This window comes from Lipotes vexillifer, unplaced genomic scaffold (genome assembly GCF_000442215.2).
Source record: "Lipotes vexillifer unplaced genomic scaffold, Lipotes_vexillifer_v1.1 scaffold872, whole genome shotgun sequence".
NCBI classification, from domain to species: domain Eukaryota; kingdom Metazoa; phylum Chordata; class Mammalia; order Artiodactyla; family Lipotidae; genus Lipotes; species Lipotes vexillifer.
Genome location: NW_006790064.1, coordinates 489,534 through 496,354, shown reverse-complemented (window position 1 = coordinate 496,354; position 6,821 = coordinate 489,534).

Genomic DNA, 6,821 nt, shown 5'->3' with positions numbered 1-6,821 from the left:
GAGCCTGCGCGTCTGGAGCCTGTGCTCCGCAACGGGAGAGGCCACAGCAGTTAGAGGCCTGCGTACCTCAAAAAAAAAAAAAAAAAAACAAAAAAAAACTGGGAGTCAGAAAGTTTAAATAACTTGCCCAAAGTCACACAGATGATAATCAGTGGAACCAATACTTGAGCCTCACGTTTTAAATTTTAAACTCGGTGTGATTTTCTACTCCTCTAAACAGGAGTTTATTCATACATTCCTACAACTGCATGCCAGGCTTTCTAGGTGCTGTGGCCACACAGATGCACAAGGGTCAGTCCCTGCCCTCATCTCATTAGAATCTAGAAGGGAAAGGCAGACATGTAAATAAGAAAATGTAACCAAGTGTCAAGAAGCTTTGACGTAAGGATACGGAAGGAGCACAAGAGAGAGTAGACATTTCTCCATGAAGAATGGTGAAGGGGTGAGGAATGTCTTCATAAAAGGAGAGTTTCAGATGAGTAGATAATCATCAAATGATGACAGAGGATATATTACCAAAGGCATACATGTGTGAAACAGATTGACTATTCACTGAACACCGCAAGTAATTTGATACACCTAGAGCATAGGGTATGCAGAGATGGGAGGGACAGCAAGACGTAAGGGCTGAGAAGGAGGCAAGGACTTGGTTATGTGTAGCCTTCACAGCAAAGCAAACATTGCAGACTGTGTCCTGTTGACAGGCATTATTTCAAGCATGGGCATAATTTGTATTGATAGGTACTGTAACAGTGATTTAGAGGCTGGAGGATGGATCACTGGGCTGTAAGACAGGAGGAAGGTACATCAGTTAGGCCTATTTCTCTAGAGAAGGCAAAAGATAATGAGCTAAACAAGGGGAGCAGTGGAAAAAAAGGAAGGAAATTCAGCTGTAAGAACTTAAAAGGTAGTGATCATTCAGTGGCGAGAATAAAAAGAATAGTAGCTAGGATGATACAGGACCCATTTTCAGCAAGGTAGAAAAGTAAGGAGGAAAAGCAGATGATAAATTTAACTTTGAACTAGTTGAGTTTAAGACGCCTGTGGAATGCTAGTAATCAATTTCTGGTAGGCCGTTTAACATAATAATAGGAACTTAAGGGAGAGACGGGTAAAGATTTGAGTCACGCTGAAAATGTGGGAGTAGATGAGATTGCCCAGAGAGGATGCAGAGAACCAGCAGAGAAGGAGGCTAAGAACAAAGCTCCAGGGAGATGCAACATGCAAAATACATGTAAAGACAGCAGCACTATTTATAATAGCCAAGGCATGGAAGCAACCTAAGTGTCCATCAACAGATGAATGGATACAGAAGATGTGGTACATATCTATATATATTGATATATATATACAAATAGATATAGATATAGAATAGATATATATAATGGAATATTAGCCATAAAAAGAATGAAATAATGCCATTTGCAGCGACACAGATGGACTTGGAGATTATCATGCCAGGTGAAGTAAGTTAGACAGAGAAAGACAAACTGTTATATGTTATCACTTATATGTGGAATCTAAGATATGATACAAATGAACTTATTTACAAAACAGAAGCAGACTCACAGGCATGGAAAACAGACTTATGGTTGCCAAAGGGGAAGGGGGTGAGGGAGATTACACACTACCATATACAAAATAGACGAACAACAGGTTTTACTGTATAGCACAGGGAACTCTGTTCGATATCTTGTAATAAACTATAATGGAAAAGAATGTTTTAAAAAGGAATATAGATCGATGCATACATATGTATAACCAAATTATTTTGCTATACACCTGAAACTACTACAATACTGTAAATCAGCTATACTCCAATTTAGAAATATTGTCACAGGGTGCCAGGCATGACCCAAAGGAACACCTTGGAGAAGGGCGTTCTGAGCTGTGCTAGTTCTAAACTACTTGCAGACTGACTTTGGAAAGATCTTTTAACATTTTATAAAGAAAAATTATAATTATTCAAAAATAGAACCATACTTTAATTTTAAAACATGAACAAAATACACGTAAGGAAGAGAAGTAAAGGGCAGGAAGGAAAGAAATCAGAGAGGGGGAGAGTCAAGAGAGACACATCTCAGCAGCCACGGGATTAGAAGATGTGTCCATGTCAGATGCTTGAAGTAAGATGGGAACTTTGAAAAGTCTTCACAATAATAACCACAGTTTTCCTAGGGACAGAGAGTGGGTGGCAGGAGAGTAAATGAAGAAAACCAGAGTAGTTTGGAATTTCAATGACGAACAGAAGAGGGAGCTGATCAGAGATGTGCGCAAGTATTTCTAAATAATCCTAGAGACTCCTTTGGTTGGAGACCATGGATTAGCAGTGGTTCCAGTTTAGCGGATGAGAGGTTTCCTCCAGGAGCTCCCACCAGGCCTGCATGTTGTTAACAGAGAAGGCAGGTGATGGGGTCACCTAAGGTTGGAGATTAGCAAAGCAGATGCTACGAACACATATATGCTGAGGATATTAGAGGGTTGGTAAGAAAATGGCTAAAGCTGCCGTGGTGGACAGTACAGAGACGTTCACTCAACACCCATTCCCAGGCTTCTTCTCCCTTGTCTTCCTCTCCTAGTGAGACTGGAAAGCTAAATACTTTATTTCCCAGTTTTTATTTCAGCTGAAGTTGACCTCATGATCCAGTTCTGACCTCATAATCCAGTTCTGCCTCATGATAAAAACCAAAGGCAGCTCTTGCTTTCTTGATAAAAAGGACCAGACGTGGACAGTGTGGCCCTTTTTCACTCCCTTCCACTTCCTGCCCTGAATGTGGAGCAGTCCTAGAGGTACAGCAGCTATCTGTTAAGTGTGAGGCAACACACACGAGAATCAAAGCCAACAAGCTAAGGGTGGTGGGGAGGAAAGAAGGAAAGTGCCTGGACCCATGATGACATTACAGAGCATGTTATAGGTGGAACTGTGTCCCCCAAAATTCATATATTGACGTCCTAATTGCCAGTACCTCACAAAGTGACTTTATTTAAAGATAGGGATTTTACAGAGGTAAGTCAAAACGAGGTCAGTAGGGTGAGTCTTAATCCAAAATGCCTGGTGTTCTCATAAAAAGAGAAACAGCATATGAAGATGAAAGGTGAAATCAGGAGATGCTTCTACAAAGTCAAAGAATGCCAAAGATTGCCAGCAAACCACCAGAAAACAGGACAGAGACATGGAACAGATTCTTCCTCACGAACCTCAGGAAAAACCCACCCTGCCGTCACCTTGATCATGGATTTCTGGCCTCCAAAACTGTTAGTCAATAAGTTTCTATTAAGTCACTCAGTTTGTGGTACTTTGTTATGGCAGCCCTAGAAAATGAATACAGAGTGCCTAAAATCCCTGTGGTAACCTTCTACCTCTAAATCCTCTATTGCATGAGAAAAGTAAGCACCTACTTATTTAAACTAAACCACTGGTTGAATTTTCTATTTCCTACAGTGGAATGCAATCTTAACTAAGAAATGCAGAAGGGGAAGAAAATTGTCATAAAGGGAGGTGAAAACTGGGATGAAATGGTTGAGTCAAGGATTTCAATGAGGTCAAAGACGGAGTGTGTATCTGGAGGTTAGAGTAAAACAGACTTTAGAATTTCAGAAGTGGAACAGTTGCGCAGAGCGAGATCATAGGTGTGCCCATGGGTATAGGTTTCTGCAGTCTAGATGATAGTTATGGAAGGTAAGGACATCAGGGAACAGTGAAGTCACAGTGGTGGATTACTGATGCCATGGATGCCGAAGTCATTCATCATGGGATTTGAGGAGATAACACGGAAAGACAGAGACCACAAAGAAAGACCAGGTGTTGAGTAGACGTGAACGACACCAAGGAAGGTGATAAAATCTGAAGATAGGAGCTTCAGGAGAGGGAACGATTTTGCTCAAAGGATGAAAAGCAATGGTTTAGGAGTTATGAAAGTCTGATAACTGGTAGAATTCCAACACCATCTCCAGGCTCCATGGTAGATGAAATATGGGAAATAGAATCCATCAGCACAAGAAAGCTACAAACGAAATATAAGTTTGAACTTGAATGATAAATATACCTTAAAATGTTATCACCTGAAATAGTCAAATAATTAATGGCAAATAAAATTTAAGAGCTTAAATTATCTGAGAAAGTGAGTTTCAAATTTGGAAGTGGCTTTTTAGGTGTTTAGTTCGATCTCATACCAGTGCAAGTGTCCTCATCCTTGAATTTCACTTCAAGTTGAAGGTATATCCATGGCCTCAGAGTTTTCCTTGATTATGTGCCTGTAGGTGAGGAAGTAGAGAGAAAGAGTATTTAATGACACATTGTTCCAAATATGTTGATTCAGCAGATTATTTTTAAATACACCCCATTTAAACTCTTCTTTTCCTTCAGATTCCGGTACAAAGAGGCCTTTTTCCAAAGAAAGAGTGCTTGTAACTATAAACATACACTGACAAATTGCATACAGAAAGCCTCAGAAAATATGTTAGAATATCAGAGTGCTAGCATTCCACAATTTGCAAAAGACAGTAATAAATATGTTAACTACACTCAAGTTTTCAAAATCATTTCACTCAATTTTTTGAACTACTACCATTGGCCCTCAGGAGAAAACTAAAGAAAAAAATTACACCTCCAAAGTGAGGCGTATTTCCTTGATGTGCTTTTTCCCTGGTCTTCCAGAAATCTACCTGACCCAGAGCTCTAAAAAGAATAACATTCTCTCTGTATGGGGGAAAGCTATAGACTTATAACTAAATCAGTCTGAGTGAAGTACATTACTATTTTTTCTCCCCTCTCCCTCTTCTATTACAAACAAGGGGGGAAAAAAAAAGCAAAATGATCTGAAAAGTGCTTACTGATGGGAGGAGAGGCCTTTCTGGATTTAGCCATTTGTCAGGCTGACATTTACTGCCTGATGCACACCAGCTCACGAAATTTTGTGGAGAGCTACACTGTGTGTGACAGACCCCTCTGGCTAGTAGTTGGAGAGCTTGTAAACACAGGTATGCATTTGGATTGGGTTTGTGAAGAACGAAAAATAAGTACTGATTAAGTGATGCAAACTATATGGTGGAGAAGCAGAGCATACCTGAGGCTGTAAATGTCTCAATGTTTAATAAATGAGAAAGGCTCACTGTAAAGGACTCCCAGGGATAACTACGTTTGTGAAGCCCCCCTGACTCCCCTCGAAGTATAGAGAGTTACTGTGAGAAGGCAAATAGCTCTGTACACAGACAGTAATCAGCCTCTACAAAAAGTACATTTTCTTTTTCTGGGGTCGAAAAAATTAAATTACCCTAGAGGTGATATTTTTCAGAACTACGTGGCTCTTAAATGAAATAAAGCTGCTGAGATATACAAAGCCATACAACTTTCTTTACTTTTCCGTACTTGCACTTGGCTTACCAGTCCCAATTTTCATTGCAAATAGAACTGCTTGATGGTACTATTTCAATTTAATTCTTGGGGTTTACTACTCAGGCTCTTCGGGTTCATTTCTCTTCAATTCAGGGTTTACTCCCTCCCTTACTCCCAGCTGGCGTCTGGATTTAGGGAAATTGATGTAGCATCCCTGCACTAGCTGGTGGGTAGGTGGGATGCATTGAGTCTGTGTGCTGTCCTCTGTTCTATTTAAAAAAAAAAAAAAACTGATTCTGACACTTGTTACAATGGTAAGGAAGATTTTATTCGACTGTTAAAAGTAGGGGTTTGCAATAGGGAAGAGAAATTGGAGTCTACTGCCAATACAGCCAGGACAAGTGGAGATTTATAGCCAAGGGGCAGAATGAAGGGGTCAGTGGATAGAAGATTACTCAGACAAGATATCGAGGGGAGGGGAATTCTTGCTAAACTGACCTAACAAGATTCTTGCTAAAGGTGGGCCAAGGACTTATCCATAAAGGCAGGGGATGAGGAACTTGATCAGATGTCATAGGTGGGAGATGACTTAGCAGGACTCTTTGCTAAGACTCGGCCGGGCAAGCCAAAGACAGGACAGGACCGAGGTCAAGGCCAACTTTGCGGGCTTGGAGAAGCCTGAGTAAATTGTGAGCTGTGTTGAAACGGAGGTTTGTTATTCTTGGCACAGTTTTCTGCTTGAAGGTCATATAAGAAGAGGTTAGAGATAGGAAAGCAGATTAGTAAAACTACCTGCATAAAGATCATTGTGAAGCTATGAAACTGAATGAAATTGTCCTCAAAGAGAGGATAAAAGAAAAACTTTGTGGAACACTTTTATTTAAGGAGTAAATGGCAAAAGACAAGTTAGAAAGAGAATAAACAGCAGCAGTGAGGTAAAGATCACAGGAGCTATAGAAACCAGTGGAGAAGACAGTTCGGAGAGAGAAGACCAAATTGTAACTGTCCTTATAGTTCATTTCCTATCTTCTTAGGGACAGAGAAGATGAAATCAGGTCATTCGCTGAAATTGAGAGATAGTGTTGCTATGGACATCTGGGGGGAAAAGTTTAAAAAAGGATAATAGAGGAATGAAAAACTTGCTAGACTGTAGGGGGGATAGAGCAGAAATTAGAGCATGAAGCTTCAGGACATCAAATGAGAATGCTCCTTGTTGACTCCCCGAAAGATCACCAGGAAAAGGTCTTTATCAAGCAAAGCTAAGTTTATCAGACTTCAGTAAGAGAGAAGAGCACCTTGATAGAGCATTAGTAGCATCTTGGAAGAGGGATGTCAAGTCAGAGGAGGATGCTTGTAGGGTTTAAAACCTGACTGAATGATGTTTAGGCAGGTCTTGCCAACCACGAAGCTGGTTGGGCTTATGCAGAGTTATGACATCATAATTTTACAGTAATGTGCACAGTGAGGCAAGGGTCTGCAGGGAATC